Source organism: Zalophus californianus, chromosome X, assembly GCF_009762305.2.
Source record: "Zalophus californianus isolate mZalCal1 chromosome X, mZalCal1.pri.v2, whole genome shotgun sequence".
NCBI lineage: Eukaryota > Metazoa > Chordata > Mammalia > Carnivora > Otariidae > Zalophus > Zalophus californianus.
Window position 1 is genome coordinate 94352078 of NC_045612.1, and position 16516 is coordinate 94368593.

Sequence of the window (16516 nt, forward strand, 5' to 3'; positions counted from 1 at the left end):
GGTTTCCCTAAGCAGAGGCGAAACATGCTGGAACCTTCAAAGCACATTCCTAAACACTAAGGGAGATCTGCAGGGAAGTGAAAACAAAGAGGCCAAGGAGCGCTGGAGCAGTTCAGCTTACAGAGTCTGTGGGCCAACAGGGCTGGCCCAAGTTCAGTCAGACTTCCTGGCTGTGGGCCAGCCCGAGCTGGCAGTGTGCCCTTTCCAGCCCACCACTCAGGCCTGCGTTGGCCCCCAGACCTGGGCACAGCCTCGCACCCAGCCCAAGCCCCGGGAAGCCCTGCCATCCCTCCGTGGCCCTCTCGGCCCGCCCTCTCGCTGCTTAGGGTGCTAGTTCCAGGCCCAGTCAATGGTCCCTGCGGCCCCTTAGCCCAGAACTTCCCAAGAGTGAGTGGGTTGCCAGGGAGCCAGCCCCTCAGGGTGGCCCGGTGGGTCTGGGGGTGGCCCAAGGCCCCTGACGGGTTGGTTAGCTTCCGGCCTTGAGCAACCATCTTGGGCAGCTGCGGACACTTGGTTGCTGTTGATGCTGGTGCGCCATGAAAATAGCACATTCTATATGTGCCGACTTGTGAGAAGCGTGACACCCAAGGCTCCAAGAGGTACCCGCACATATAATGGGGAGAGCATCAGGCCCGTGGCCCTTTACGGGAGGTGAGCGTTCATCCAACATCTAGCCCCTCTTGGTTGTCGGGCATTGCATTTGTGGCCGTTGGGGGTGGCTGGGGGAGACCCCAGGCCCTGGGCCCCTCCGTAGACAACTTACAATCCCCCCAAGAGAGATAAGCTCCACGTAGCCGAAAACCTCACTGTGCTCACACTAATTGAAACCAGGGGAAAGAGCCGCCCTTGGTTTTCCTCCTCGGGCATGTATTGTTCAAGCCAAAGGGCGGATAGCGTGCTTCTGCCCACTTTCCACTTCCAGCTGGATAACCAGAGATTTCCCCCCAGCTCTGAGCTGCCGACCTGCTCAGTGGGGACTTGGGCATAAGGAGTTCTGTGCTCTCTTTCCTAAGGTTCCATCTAGACAAGGTCACGTTAGCAGCACATGTTAGGGGGAACACCTGCATAGTGCCCCAAAATTCTAAGGATAGATATCAAGGGTGTGTAGAGGGAAAGTAAGCCCCTCCCACCCCCCTTCCTCAGTCATCCAGTTTGTCTCTCTGGGGGGGCCACTGCCCCCCGAATTCTTGCTTACCCTCCCCGAAATCATTTATTAAGGCTAATTCTTTTAAAAAATTATTTTATTTTATTTTTAAAAACCCCAAACCCACAGAAAAATCGAAGGAACAGTACAATGAACACCCATATAGGAAGGCAGATTTTCAAAAGCGCTATATTTATTCAACACGCCTACCCTTGGAAAGAATTCAAAACCCCTTCAAAGATCTGAATTAATTTATCTTCAAATGTTAGTTAGGAATACTTTGCCCTTGTAGATACATGGCTTGTCCACCCTTCCTCCCTGCCCTCCCCCCCGCCCCCCGCCCCCAGCCCCTAGCACCTTCTCAGTGTGCCTTGTTCATGGTGGGCCTTTAATAAATCTTGTGGGGTTTGGGGCGCCTGGGTGGCTCAGTCGTTAAGCATCTGCCTTCGGCTCAGGTCATGGTCCCAGGGTCCTGGGATGGAGCCCCGCATCAGGCTCCCTGCTCTGCGGGAAGCCTGCTTCTCCCTCTCCCACTGCCCCTGCTTGTGTTCCCTCTCTCTGGCTGTCTTTCTCTCTGTCGAATAAATAAAATCTTTAAAAAATAATAAAATAAAAAATAAATCTTGTGGGGTTCAGACAGCAAAGACCACGTAGTAGTTGACCGGGTTGAGCCAAGATTGCCGGCTTGGAAACCTGGCTCTGTCACCTGACTACTGTGTGGCTTTAGACAGTTACTCTTGGGGCCTCACTTTGCCCCTCTGTAAAATGGAGGGTAGTAATACGACAGATTTCAGAATGTTGGGAGAAATCGATTGGTGGATGGCCAGAAAGCGCTTAAAATAGTGCTTGGCATGTACCTATATACAGAAGGTGCTTAATCGGTACGGGGGAGGCTGGACACTGAAACACATTTGGTATCAACTTTGCTTTGGTGATTGCCGGTGAGTCATTTGGCCCCAAGTTCATTGGTGAGGGCGAGTGATGCCCGAGGAAACCCGGACCGCGGCCGCATAATCCTCCCCCTGAGAGAATTGCCCCGGCTCAGCTGTGCTGTGAGCTGAGGCAGAGTGGGGTATACATGGCAAAGGCTTTCCCGTGGACAGTTTCCACACTCATGGAGAGTTTCTAGCCGGACTTATTAAAAAGGCATTTGGAGGGAAATCTCCACCCCCCCCCCCCCCCATTTTCTGGTCTAGCTAGTTGCTGCCCTGCTGATAGAAACAAATTCAGAGAAAGAACTAGCATTTACTTCAGGGACAGAGCCAGGAAGAGCATGCCTCTCTCTCTCTCTCTCTCTCTCTCTCTCTCTCTCTCTCTCTCTCCCCGCCCAGGGAGTTTCAGGCTCACAAAAGGCCCGCTTTGGGCCCAAGGCGAGGGTCAGACAAGCCAGTGGGTGCGATCCCAGGAGTGTCCCTGTCTGATAAGCCAGAGAAGGTCTTATGGACCCTCAGACAAAGTTGTCCGGATATGCTCCTCACATAGGAATGGTTGAGTGGTGGATGTCTTAACAGCCAGAGGCAAAAGAGGACGCGGGAAAGATAAAGAAATTTGTTTAAAGGTATACTTTGCTCCGTGCTATAAAATACTGCGCCTAATGTTAGGCTTTGACGGCTGTAATATCTGACCTTGACATTGTAGTGTTTCTGCCATATAATTTAATTAACGTGTGATGCTGGCACGATGCCAGAGAGTCAAACGTTCTGACAGCTCTTGGAAGCCACATAAGTCCCTTTGAAGTTCCCCCCAGTGAACCAGCACACAGAGAAGGCTCCGAAGGTTGAGGACGGCCCCCCCCTTACGGGGTACAGAAATTTAGCTGCGTTGCGGTTACACTGGATGGCACTGGCCAAGCTACCTGCCGAGTTTTCACGGTTCTAGAGGCCTGCTGTGGTTTCTGAGGGTGCCAACCCCCGTGAGTGGCTCCTTAAGGATGAATAACACATCCCTCATCAGGGACAACGTGAGGAGGTCTCCTCTTTGCAGATATTTCTCCCCAAGATGTTTTCTTCTCCCTCCACTTTGCCTATCGCCAAATCATCGAGCTTCATAGAGGAACATAAATTAGATAAGGGGTGTATTAACTAAGGACAAAAAGAACTATATATATCCACTCTGCACATAATTAACAGTTACTATGCACCTACCAAGTCTTTGGGCTTTTATAGCAGGGAACAAAACAGTATCTTGGCCATTCATAAAACTTCATTTCACTGGAGAGAGAAAGAATAAATAAATGAGCACAAATATGTATGTAATATTTTTGGTTGCGATAAGTGTTATGAAGAATTTAAGAAGGGTGGAGAGCCTGGGTGGCTCAGTCAGTTAAGTGTCTGGCTCTTGATTTCTGCTCAGGTCACTATCTCGGGGTCTTGAGATCAAGTCCTGAGTCAGGCTCCATGCTCGGCGTGGAGTCCACTTGTTCCTCTCCCTCTGCTCCTCTCCCTGCTCGCTCACTCTCTCTCTATCTCAAATAAATAAATAAAATCTTTAAAAAAAAGAATTATTAAGGGGATAGAAAGAGGTGGAGTGTTCTTTTTTTATTTTTATTTTTTTAAAAGATTTTATTTATTTATTTGACAGAGAGAGACACAGCGAGAGAGGGAACACAAGCAAGGGGAAGCGGGAGAGGGAGAAGCAGGCTTCCCGCCGAGCCAGGGAGCCCGATGCGGGGCTCGATCCCAGGACCCTGGGATCATGACCTGAGCCCGAAGGCAGACGCTTGACCGACTGAGCCACCCAGGCGCCCTGGAGTGTTCTCTTAGATGGTAGACTGCATTAGGAGCCTGGGGTTGACAGAATCACGTGCTTAGGTTGGTGTATCAGTCAGTGCTTGCCACAATAATGCTGTATAACAAACCACCTTAGAACTCAGTAGTTTACATCAATAAGCAGTTGTTTCTCACATAGGTGTCCGTGAGTCACCTGTGGTTAGCTCTTCTAGACTGTGTTCAGTTGGGCTTGACTCCAAGTGTGGGTTGGGTCCAGTCTCCTACATGTGTCTCATCCTCCATGGACGAATGGATGACCAGGGCCGTGCCTGGTGAGTCCTAGTCTCAGAACTTGCACTCTGTTACTTCTGCTTACATTCCATTGACCAAAAGATGGTCTGCGGCCTGACATCGATGGGATGGATGGGAGGTACACTCCACCTCCAGCTGGATGAATTGCAAAGTCACATGACAAAAGGGCGTGGACACGGGGTGGGTTGAAAAATTGGGAACAGTAATGCAATCTGAAACAGATGGTTCAAACCCAAACTATGTATCTCTAGAAGCTATGGCATTTATATATACAAATACATATATCAAATGATATAACTGCCTTTGCTGGAATCTTCTGTTTTAGATTAAATTTAAATAAATCCATGCAATAATTACATATTAGCATCCCTGAGGTGGTTTATTATGGGACCAGAGGCTTCTGGGTCATGGCCACAGACCTCAGGAAACCTGGGAAGATGGACCACAGACCATCCCGTTGCTCAGAGAGAAAGCCATGATAGAGAGCTTTCTTCCTGCCTGGGCTCCCCTCGCAAGGCTGGTGCAGGTGGGAAAGACCAGAGGAGACCCCCAGATCCAGCAAGTGTCCCTGCTGGCCTCTGAGCATGTCTTGGAGTGACACAGATCTGGAATAGGCCCTAGGAGGTGTTGCACAGGGCCTCACTGTACTACCAACTACTTTTAGCTAGTCTCATTGGCTGTCTAGGACATATTCATGTGTTCGTTGTATAAAGGCATAGGTCAAAGATCCCAGAACTTTCTTGCGGCTCCTTTCCTCCTAGCCCGGTCTTCCCTTTCTCATGCCATCCTTGAATAATGTGAAAGGGATCCCTAAGTGTCTCTTCAGAAAGTGATGATGTTTAAAATCGGGCCTCTCTTCGATGAATTCCTCCAGGGCTCTGCAGTCAGCCAAGTACTGGAACCTGGCCCTTTCCTTTAGGAAGGAAAGCTTGCTGTTCAATTGATTCCGATGGCTAATGGAATCTAATCGCCTTTGGCTAAAGTGATTCCAATCAAAGGAATCCACTGTATAAAAATTCCAGGTGGCAGCATCAAGATTTACATCTCGTAAGCAAAGATAATGGAGCCCAGAGGCAGATGTTTAATGGTGGGGCCCCATAGGGATTCAGACCATCTCTTATTTGGGAGAATTCTGGCTCCTGTCTCCAAAGGTGTGCGAGGTGATCCATCTTCTGTAACTAATCCTAGCCTAGAACTGGGAGGGGGACCAGCTGGATGTAATCACCTCTCAGACCCACCACCATTGTGGAGCGAGCTGGCCATTCCTGACCCTACAACTCGGTCTCCGATTCCACTGGCAATGTTGCTTGATTTAACTGGGTCTATCTTGAACTTATCCGTGCCTGAACCTCCCTTGGCTTTGTTTCTTTGTCACTCTCAGTGTTAATCTCTTTGCAACTCTATCCCAGAGGCCCTTCTGTGCTTTCAGCCTTCACTCCCCATTAGATGATGATATAATGGCAATGGTGATGATTCACTTTTCGTTGAAGCAAACTAGCTACACGGAAAAGCACACATACCATTAGCGTACAGCTTGACGGCCATACCCATTTAACGAGCGCCCAGATCAGGAAGCAGAACATCACCAGCACCCCAGAAATCAGTTCGTGCCCCTTCCAGGTACTAAGGTCCCAAAGATAACTGTTGTCCTAACTTCTTCTTCTTCTTCTTTTTTTACTATTTTGTTATTTTGTTTAAAGTAATCTCTACCCCCGACACGGGGCTCGAACTCACAACCCCGAGATCAAGAGTTGCACACTCCAAGAGTCGCAGGCTCCACGGACTGAGCCATCCGGGAGCTCCTGTTGTCCTAACTTCTAACAGCATTGATTAGTGTTGTCTGATTTGGTACTTGACAGAAACAGAATCTACAGCGTAAACTTTTTGTGTCCTGCCTCTTCCGTTCCACATTATGCTTATGAATTCCATCCATAGTGTGTCTAGTGTGGTTCGTTCATTCTCCATGCTGTGTAGCATCCCACTGTGTGAAGACCACCACATTTTATTTATTTGTCTACTGTCCCATTGTTGATGGGCATCTGGGCAGCTCTGCTTTGGAGCTTTTGCTAATCGTGCCACCATGAACACTTGTGCACCTGCTTTCTGGTGGAGAGATGGACACGTTTCTGCGAGCTGTATGTATACCCACAAGTTGTCTTGCCGGGCTATAACGTGGGCCTCCATTCAGCTTTGACAGTGCCAGAGTTTTCCAAAGCACTCATGCCGATTCATACTCCTACAACTGAGTATGAGAGTTCTCCTTGTCAGCACTTGGGATTTTCTCTTTTTCCTTTTAGGCATTCCAGTGGACCCGATTAGATTTCAAAGTAATTTCCTTTCTTGAAAATTCTCCCAAGCGTCGCCCATAAAACCATCATGGGGAAAATGTTAGCTGATGCCCTGGGACATAAGCGCCTGTGGTTTTCTTGTACTTTTCAGGAAAATCTGCAATGTGGTCCTTGATCTTTATAGACGGTAGCTTTTGGAAACAGAGAAAATAAAATATCTGGATCAAACATCAAACTCCTGGCCCCTTCCCCCAGTCTGGCCCCCCTCTACACTGGTTGCCACAGGCCACAAGCACACCCACCAGGCGGCCCGAGGCTTCCCAATGCCCACCCACGCCCTTCTGCCTGCTCTGCCCTTCAAGGGAGCCTCAGCTCCTGGGCCCCCGGCCGGACCGGTCTCCCTCCTCTCTGTGACGCCTGGCTCCAGCCATACCTTCTCCACAGAGCCCCGCGCAAACTACTGGCTTAAGTTTGATCGTCCCAGGTGTCCTTGTGCTCATTGTCTCAGCCACAAAATGTGTCATCTGGCCTCTCTGTTATATCTTTAGCTCCTTGATTCAGTTGTAAGGGACCACAGAGGGCAGGGACCACAGAGCCTAGCAAGGGGCCAACACACAAGTTGTCTGTGACATTAGGGTCCAGAAAGTCTGCATGTAATCACATGAGCACATATGAGTGATTTCCTAACACTGGGTGTATTTTGCGGAAAAGCTTGTGGTCTCCTCTGATTGTGTATAATAGCCTGGCCGAGCTTCAGAGCTCACGGGCTGGTTCACACTCTGCTTCCATGTCACCTCGGCTGTCAGTGTAGACTGCAGAGTCCTGGCCCCGTGCCTGAAAAGTCGGACTGAGTAGGCCTGGGGTAGGGGGCCTGGCATTCTATACCCCCCTTTTTTTTTTGTAAGATTTATTTAGTTTTATTTGAGAGAGAGAGAATGGGGGAGGGGCAGAAGGAGAGGGAAGGAGAAGAATCCCAAGCAGACGCCCCGCTGAGCATGGAGCCTGACATGGGACTCGATCTCACGACCTGAGCCGAAACCAAGAGTCGGACGCTTAACCGACGGAGCCACCCAGGCACCCCTGACATTCTCTACCTTTAACACTCGCCACAGCTGACCACAGCCAGGTTGACTCAAACTAGTTGAGTCTGAAAAGAATGTTGTCTTCTAGGGCGCCTGGGTGGCTCAGTCGTTGGGTGTCTGCCTTCGGCTCGGGTCATGATCCCAGGGTCCTGGGATCGAGCCCCGCATCGGGCTCCCTGCTTGGCGGGAGGCCTGCTTCTCCCTCTCCCGCTCCCCCTGCTTGTGTTCCCTCTCTCGCTGTGTCTCTCTCTGTCAAATAAATAAATAAAATCTTAAAAAAAAAAAAAAAAGAATGGTCTCTTCTAGAAAACGAGAAAATGTCAGAGGGTGCGGGGAGAAGGGGCTGTGATGGAACGTTTTAGGCTTAGAGAGATGGTGTTTGAGACTCAGCTCTTCCACTTACCACGGGTGTGACCATGGGCCAGTTCCTCGACCCCTCTGAGCCTCAGTTTTCTCTTCTGAGAAGTGAGAACAAACAACATGAGGCTGTTTCAGTGCAACGAGTTACCCGGGATTTGTTGGTAATTTGCCAAGAGGATTTCCAGGAAGGGGATTCCCTGGGTGGCTCTCACCTGGGGTATCTTGTGCGGTTGTAGTCAGATTATCATTGGGTGCAGCAGCCCTCTGAAAGACGTTCAAGATGGTGCGCTCACATGGCAACTAGTTGATGGGGCCCAGTGTCTGGAAGTTTGGTGGAGCTGTCGACTGCGGCACCTACCTGTCACTCCCCAGCATGGTGGTTGACTTCCTTCTGACTTCTCCCGGAATGGGTGCCCCAAAAGAGCCAGGAGGAAGCTGCATAGCTGTTTTTCGGACCTAGCCTTACAAGTCTCATGGCATCACTTCTGTTGCGTTCAAAGCAGTCATGAGCCCACCCAGATTTCTGGGAGTGGGGGCATCGACTCCCCAGTGGGAAGAGTGTCAATAACTTGCAGCCGGGTATCTTGTGCCATTGTTTTCAAGAAAAAATGAGGCGATCTCTTTGAAGTGCTGGGCCCATGTGGATTCCCCTTCTAGACTGAGGCCCAGGAGCTCACGGGTCAATGTCAGTGCCGGGGGCCAAGTTCACAGCTGCAGTTGTCCATATCTACCCAGCTGTAGGGACCGGGTGAAGGGACAGTCGTTCTTGGGTTCTAGTCATTTCCAGTCCCTTTGGAAAGTTGGTACAGGGCAGCAGTGGGGCACCTTCTGATTCCCTGATGGGGGTTACTGGCTGCCTGAGGTGTCACGCGGTTCCCTGTGACCCCATATCAGCCCTGCCCATGTGCCTGGTCTCAACTAGAAGCTTCTTGGGGTCCAAATGGGAGCGCGGGCTGAGGACACACATGTCTTCAGAACAGACACTCACCCTCGCGGGCTGAGGACACCATGTCTTCAGAACAGACCCTCCCTCAGGAGGCCCACGTGTGTTGGGATGGTGAACTGAGTGGCAGCTGGAGAGAAGCTTTTGTGGGCACGGTTCCTGTACCTCATGTTCAAGAATCGGTCCCTTCCCTGGCTTTGCTGTCTTCACCCCGGGTCTGGAGAGAGTTGGGGAGCTGAGGAAGTCAACAGGAGACCATTTGGGCAAGCTCGCAGGCTCCCAGAGGGAGGTGGTCAATGGACTGCCTTCTGGAGCTGCCTTCCAGGGTAACTCCGGATGAGGCAGCATTAAAAGGGAGACTGGGAAGGCAGGACAGAGGAGGGAAAGTCATTATGTGTGGGCTACAATTTGTTGTCATTTGGGCAGGGGGTGGTTGAGAGCTGTCGCTGAGGAAGGGTCCTGTTTACCCCTCTGGCTCACACTCGTATTCTGGAAAAAGGCAATGGAGCCTGTGTTTGGCAGCGTGAGGAAGCTGCTCTGTGGGGTCCTCCTGCTTGTCTTTCTGGGGCTCCTTCCCCTCCCCCCATCACCACCACTAGCCTCACGTCGGCCGACTGTCGTTCAGAGCAGGGGGCGTGTGAGGCTCGGAGCTACACCGTGACGCGACAGTTTAACCACTGGAGCTCACGTTGTTGGGCCCTTTCTACACGTGGACACTGAGCTGAGGGCAAGAAATGGTCTCCAGGCCTCCATGATACTGGCTGATGAGTACACACCACTTGTCCCAGTGGGTGATACACACGTCAGCACCTCAGGAAACAATGGTGGGCACAGAAGGGCTCGGAGGACTGAGGAGGCCTGGAGGGGACCCCCGCACAGAGTAACCCGGCTCGGCCATGCTGCAGGCTTGCCATCCGCTCGCAGCTTCATGCCTCAGGCGCCCCGTCTGTGAAATGGGGGTCATGAGGTGCCTACCTCAAGTGTCATGAGGATGAAATGTGGGCATGCAGAGAAGTGCAGGCTAGGCACAGTCAGCCCTTAATCGGGTTGGGCTTCAGATGGGGATTTGCCTCAGCAGGAGCCGGGGAAGAAGGGAGGGGTAGAGAGGGATGGTGGGGTCGTTGAGATGGAGAAGCCAGCCCGAGGCCTGAGGGCGATGGAGGGCAGTCTAGTCCCGGGGGTGGGTTTGGTATGGAGCCGAGACCCGGTGTGCTGTTCGGAGTTCCTGCCTCCACATAAGGACAGTGGAGGAACTTCTTTTTTTTTTTTTTTTTAAGATTTTATTTATTTATTTGGGAGAGAGAATGAGATAGAGAGAGCATGAGAGTGGGGAGGGTCAGAGGGAGAAGCAGACTCCCCGCCGAGCAGGGAGCGTGATGCGGGACTCGATCCCGGGACTCCAGGATCATGACCTGAGCCGAAGGCAGTCGCTTAACCAACTGAGCCACCCAGGCGCCCTCAGTGGAGGAACTTCTGCCCCCACCCCTACCCCCAGGTCCCCAAGGCCTCTCAGCTCCTCCTTCCCTCCCTCCAGACTGGTTCACCTTCTCCCTGAGGCATTTCCTGGCGGCTCCACCCACCCTTCTGCCTCCTGACAGACCTGGCCTGGCCCCAGCCCCACCACTGAGGCCTGGCCCTCCCTACCCCAGTAGACGACCTGCTCCTCTTGTTTCTGCTCCGCGGGCCCAAATCCCCATCCTCCTTAAGCGTCAGGCCTCAGGGGAGAGGAAAGACCATCCATTTGGGAATGCGGGCCCAACAGCTTTGTGACCTTGGGAGAGCTACTTAACCTCTCTGAGTCGGTTTCCTCATCTACAAAAAAGGATAATAATTGTGACTAAAGACTGGTTTTGACTGTACTCCCATGAGGATTAAATAGGGGAAGGCTGTCAGTATGTGCCTGGTACTTAGTAAATGCTTAATAAATTGCGGCTCTTTTCATAATGGTGCTATGACTGTGTATCCAGAAGGTGTTTGATTCATCCACGTTCAGGGATTTGACTGGCATAGGGGGCCACTTATTGTTAGAGTGTGGATAAAGAAATGGAGGTCCTTCTCCCTTGATGCTTCAGGGAGAGCACCCCTTTACCTGTCTGCTCCTTCACCTCCTGAGAGGTACTCTGTGCTATTCCCCAGGATTGGAAACAGCGGGTACAGATGCAGTGGGTGGGGGGCAACCCAGAGGGAGCTGGGAACCCCTGAGGGAAGAAACAGTTCTGGATAAAGGATTTTCTCATTTCCTTGAGGGCTTTGCCCAATATACATGAAACATACCTTCTTCCAAAACTTTTGGACCCTACTGTTACAATGCGATGTATCAGTTGGTTGTTGCTGTGTAACAAAGTACCCTAATACGGAGTGGCTGAAAACCATGATGTATTCTTCCTCACTCTTGGGCAGTTCCTGCACACAGCTGGTTGCCGGAACAGGTGCACGGGGGCAGTCGGCTGGAGGACACTGTGGCCTCCTGCACAGTCTGGTGGTTGGCGCCGGCTTCCACTTGGCATGAAAAGTGGCTCTCCTTCCTGTCACCTCACATCCTTTGGTACCCGAGACTTGCTTCTTTCCGGGGCGTTTTTCAGAACTGCCTGAGAGAGTGAAGCAGATGGGTGCAAGGTCTCTCAAAACCTTGGTTCTGAAGTCAGACAGCATCATTTCCGCTGCATCCTGTTTGGCCAGAGCAAGTCTCCAGGCCAAGGCCAGATTCTAGGGGAGGGGACGTAGATTCCACCCTGTCTTAGTTTGCCTGGGCCGCTGTAACAAAGTACCACACACCAGGGGGCTGAAATGACAGAAATGTACCACCTCACAGTTCTGGAAGGTAGAAGTCCGAGATCAAGGTGTCGGCAGGGTTGGCTTCTGAGGCCTCTCTCCTGGGCTTGTAGACGGCCACCTTCTCGTTGAGTCCTCACATGGTCTTCCCTCTGGGTGGGTCTGTGTCCATATTTCTTCTTTTTATCAGGACCCCAGTCAGATTGGATTCGGGCCTACCTTCATGACCACATTTTAATTGAATTTCCTCTTTAAAGACCCTAATTCCAAATATAGCCATATTCTGAGGTACTAGGGATTAAGACCTCAGCATGTGGATTTGGGGGGGACACAGTTCAGCCCCTGATGCAAACCCTTGGTGGGAGGAACTACAGAGAGTTGTGGCCATGTTTAATCTGTGACGGGAGATTATATAGTACCCAACCGTAGCAAATGCTCACGCACACCAGCTGCTAGTATTAGTATTTTATTACCTTCGCATTGTGAGGTTAGTGAGGAAACACTTCCACCAGAGGCCCGAAACCCCCCGACTCACCAGCAATCACACGCCTTCCCCAGGGTGGCTGCCCCTAACTCCTGACAGCAGACTGTCACCTGTCTTGGCCACCAATCTTCCCACTCAGCTGGCCTTGAGTGGACTGTGTGGGCAGCCTCTCAGAAATGGACAAGCCGGGCTGGCCCCAACAGCCTTTATCACCCCCATGCCCTCCCCCCAACATACCCCTCCACCCTACGCCTGACTGGTCACCTCCCCCAGGGTGCCTGGAGTGTCTTTTCCAGGGCATTTTTCCTTGAGAGCACGGAGACTCATTCCACAGCACCTGACTTATAGATAGGGGGTGTTTAATAAGCATTTGTAGATTAGGATTGATTTCAGAAATCTTCATGGTCCGCTTAAGGCCCTAGCTCAAATCCCAAAGTCGCAAAGAACCCAGTGGGCCTTGGGAAGGTTTCTTCGATCACAGCTTCTCTGATGCTCATTCCTCCCCTCCTGCCCCTTACTGGAACCCGTTCCACATCTGCCCATCCTCACTGGGGTGCACCTTCCGAAGATGCGGGGTTTTGACATTGAACCTGACTTGTACATGCTGTGGATTGATGGGACAGTGGTGCAGGGAGAGAGGAAGCATTTCTGCTCCCCCTGAACCTCCTTGCACAGTCATACACACAAAGACACACACAGACACACACACACATACACACACACGCCGGGGGGGTTATCCTGCACCCCAGGCAGTATCTCCTCCCAGGCTGCACCCCTGCACTTCCAGAGCAAGATCAGTGAAGGCAAGTGAGACTCAGCTACAGGTGCAGCCACGCCGAGAGACATGAGAACATGGGGAAGAAGACAGGGAGAAAAAATGGCATTCAGTTGGGGGAGGTCAAGTGCCATATTACTTGCAGCCCTGATGGGTGCACAGTGCAGCTCAGAGACACAGGGATGGGGGCACCTGACAGAGAAGGCCCACAGGGCTCACACTGGTTGCCAGAGCTGCAACTCAGTAGGGGCAGAGGATTTTAGTTCTGTCCGTGATGAACACCGTCGTGCGCTGATGGTGAATTTGCAGAAGGCTTCACCAAAAAACATGCGTAAGTGACCGCAGCATCCCTACTGACCCTACACAGCCCTCCCAGGCCCACAGTGCTCTGGTGGAGTGTCCCTGAGACCCTTTTGCAACCCCCGTCCCCACCCCACTGCTGCACACACAGCTTGGTGGCAGGCCAAATGTGACATCCCCTTGAGAGGGGGAGAAGCATGTGCATCCAGAAGAGGAATTCACGCAGGGATTTCAGGAAAGGGGCAGAACGGGGATTTCTGGTCCCCATGGCCCGTTTTGTAAAAGTTGCTGTTTGACCCACAGTGGAGGTCTTGAAACCTCTAGAAGGAAGGTTTGCAAGTGTCTGAGACTCCCAGGCCTGAGAGTTGCCCCAGGGCCCAGGAACGAGGTCAGACGTGCTAACCGCCATGCTGTGGCCCAAAGCTCCCGCCGCGCCACAGAATGTGTTTTCCAAACAGTCTGGCTGGTCGGTCAGGCTTGGGGCAGCCGTGGGTAGCAACAGGCTAAGCGTGACGCTGGGCTTGGCCCCAAACTCTGGGCCTTTTTAAACCAGCACGCTCTGCCTCGCTCTCTACTCTGAGTTGCCTGCTTGGAAAACATCTCTGCCCGGGTGGTGAGGGATCTAAGCCCTGGTGACAGGGAAGCTGAAATTCTCGCGACCAGCAGCCGAAGGCTGCTAAGAATATCCAGCCACAGATCTGACCACAGGCCAGTTAATGCCCCACAGCTTCCGTGGCCCTCCAGGCACGGGAGGTAGGAGCTTACTGGGCAGCCGGTGCTCCTGGAAGCCCTCAAGTGGGAGTGTGCAGGCACGGAAGTAAAGAATAAAGTAAAAGAAACACACACACACACACACACACACACACACACAAAACCCACCAGTAAGCCCACCCTGCCCTCAAGGAATACATCCTCTGAGGAGGGAGGACACTGACCTCCCACAGGGACCCACTGGATGTTCCAGATAACAACAAGGACAACCATACAGAGGGGACAGGAGGTTCCTAGTGCAAAGGAGAGAGCCCGCCGTGGCTTCCCGCAGCCAGATGGGTGGATCTGTGGCCTGGCAGCTGGTGGCCTGCCAGGGAGCCCAGGATACACCGGCCTTCCTGCGGCCCTGCATTTCTGCATCTGCAAAGCCAGGGGTTTGGCTCAGGTCCAGAAATGTTTCATGGGCAAAGGGGACTCCCAGGTGCCGGGACCCCAGTTCATGCCTCACGGCATGTTGTGAGCAGGTGGTGAGCGGGCCCGGCCGAAGGGAAGCAGGGCAGGAGGAAGGGTGGGAGAAGGAGGCTCACAGAGGGGGGACGCGTGTGTGCAACCGTGGGCAGCGGCGGTGCCTGTATGGGGGGGTAGTGACAGGTCCAACTTGGCTGGAGTGGAAGGAAGTTCCTGTAGAGGAGAGGAAGATAAGAGGAAAGCCAGGGGTGGGGGCCTGGCCAGCGGCCAGGGCTGCTTTCCGCCCTCACTCTGGAGTCCCGGTCCGCAGGCAGGGCCGCCGTGAAGCCGCGCTGTGCAGCCTCAACCCGGGTGGGGGCCTGGCCAGCAGCCAGCGCGGCCTGCTTTCCGCCTGAAAGTTTGCTTCTGGTCATGTGATTTTGCCCTGTGCCTCCTGGCCGCCTGGAGAACAGCCTCCTGCCCTGCCCTCGCAGCAGGAGCGGCCCCCGCTGTCCCCACCCTCCTGCAGCCAGGTCTCCCGCCCAGAGCTCCAGGACCATTACGAGCCTGACTCTTCCCCAGTTTGTTTCTGTGCGTTTTGCTTTACTGTTGTTGTTTTTTTTTTTTTTAATTTTGTGAACATTTTATTGAAGGGCAGCGCCCCGACAGAAAAGTGTATACATCCTAAGCGTACAGCTTGATGAATTTTTTACAAGCCGAACACCCCCGTGTGGCCAGCCTCCAGATCAAGATGCAGAGTAGTCCCTGTGCGCCGCTTCCCCCCCGCCCCCCCCCCGCCCCAGAAGTCCTCCGGCTCGTCCCCTCCACGGTAGCCCTTCCGCTGACTTCTCTGACGCCTTAGATCGGCTTCCACGTTCGATTGCCTTCGCCCCCCCCTTGAAAACTTGATGAACACAGAATCCTAGCGTGCAGCGTTTCTTTCCTGGGGTTCGTCCACATTGCGCACGCTTGCTTCATAAAAGGAATCTTCCCAGGCAGCCTCCCGCTTGAGGCAGGTCATGAAGGCTGAGTTTGCAGATCCCTCTGGCCTATGGAATCCTTCGAGTAAACCTTGGAGAATCCGGAGTAGAGGCAGTAGAGGGGCCCACGGAGACTGCAGGTGGGGGTGGGGGTGGGGGAGGACTACATGGATGTTTGGCACAAATGATATGCTAAGCGTTGTGTTAGGTGCTGCAAGGGGTGACAGTGGAAGACAACGGGGTCAGGAGGGCACGAAGGGAAGATGAGACCGGGCCGGGTTATACGTAAGAGGGTCTTGCACGGCGAGAGGAGAAAAGAAAGTAGCTCATGCCCGCCCCGAAGGAGGGAGAGACCGAAGGTCTGGACCCGCACGACTCCTGCCTCCCTAAAGGATGTCCTCCAGGCTACCCGGGCTCTCCTGGGAGTCTCTCTTTTAGCTAAAGATTAGGAGGAGGTGGGGTCCTTGCCTTGAGGGAAGAGACAATTGAAGTTTCATTGTCCCAGCGTCTGCAAAGATTTTTCATTTTGTGTGTGTGTGTGTGTGTGTGTGTGTGTGTGTGTGTGTGTGTGTGTGTGAGAGAGAGAGAGAGAGAGAGAGAGAGAGAGAGAGAGAGAGAGAGAGAGAGAGAGAGAGAAAGCGTGCTTCATTCCTAGGGGGCCTCCTGCCAGATGGGCAGTGCTGGCTTCCACCTGCATGATGATGGCAGGGGTGAGAGGTAATAAGGCAGAGGGAGGAGGGCGCCCCAGAGACTGAGACTGGCAGAGACACTTGAGAAGTCCAGAATCCAAAGTCCAGAGAGAGCGAGTGACTCGCCCAAGGTCACACACCAAGGGAGCCGACTTTAGAAACCAGATCTCTTGTCCCCTCCATGGTTCTTTCCATTCCTGCGTACCACCCCCTCACTTTACAAAGAGCCTAGTGTTGCCACCAAAAGAGCTGAATTACCTCATTTTCGAAAGGCGTTATGAATTCAGTTCTATTTTGTGGACCGGGGCAAAGATGCTGTGAGCAGGCGTGACATTATAATTCATGTCCCACTTCTTCTATTTATCTTTGCTGGGTTTTGTGTATCTTTGGAAGCAGCCTTAAATCATTACTGGAACAAAGTAGGGCGAAAAATAATAATATATAATTACAAATGAGGAATAGGCTGTGTGATCCTATTAATTGCCTTCCCTGCAATCCTTATTCTTGGTATTTTTGGAATA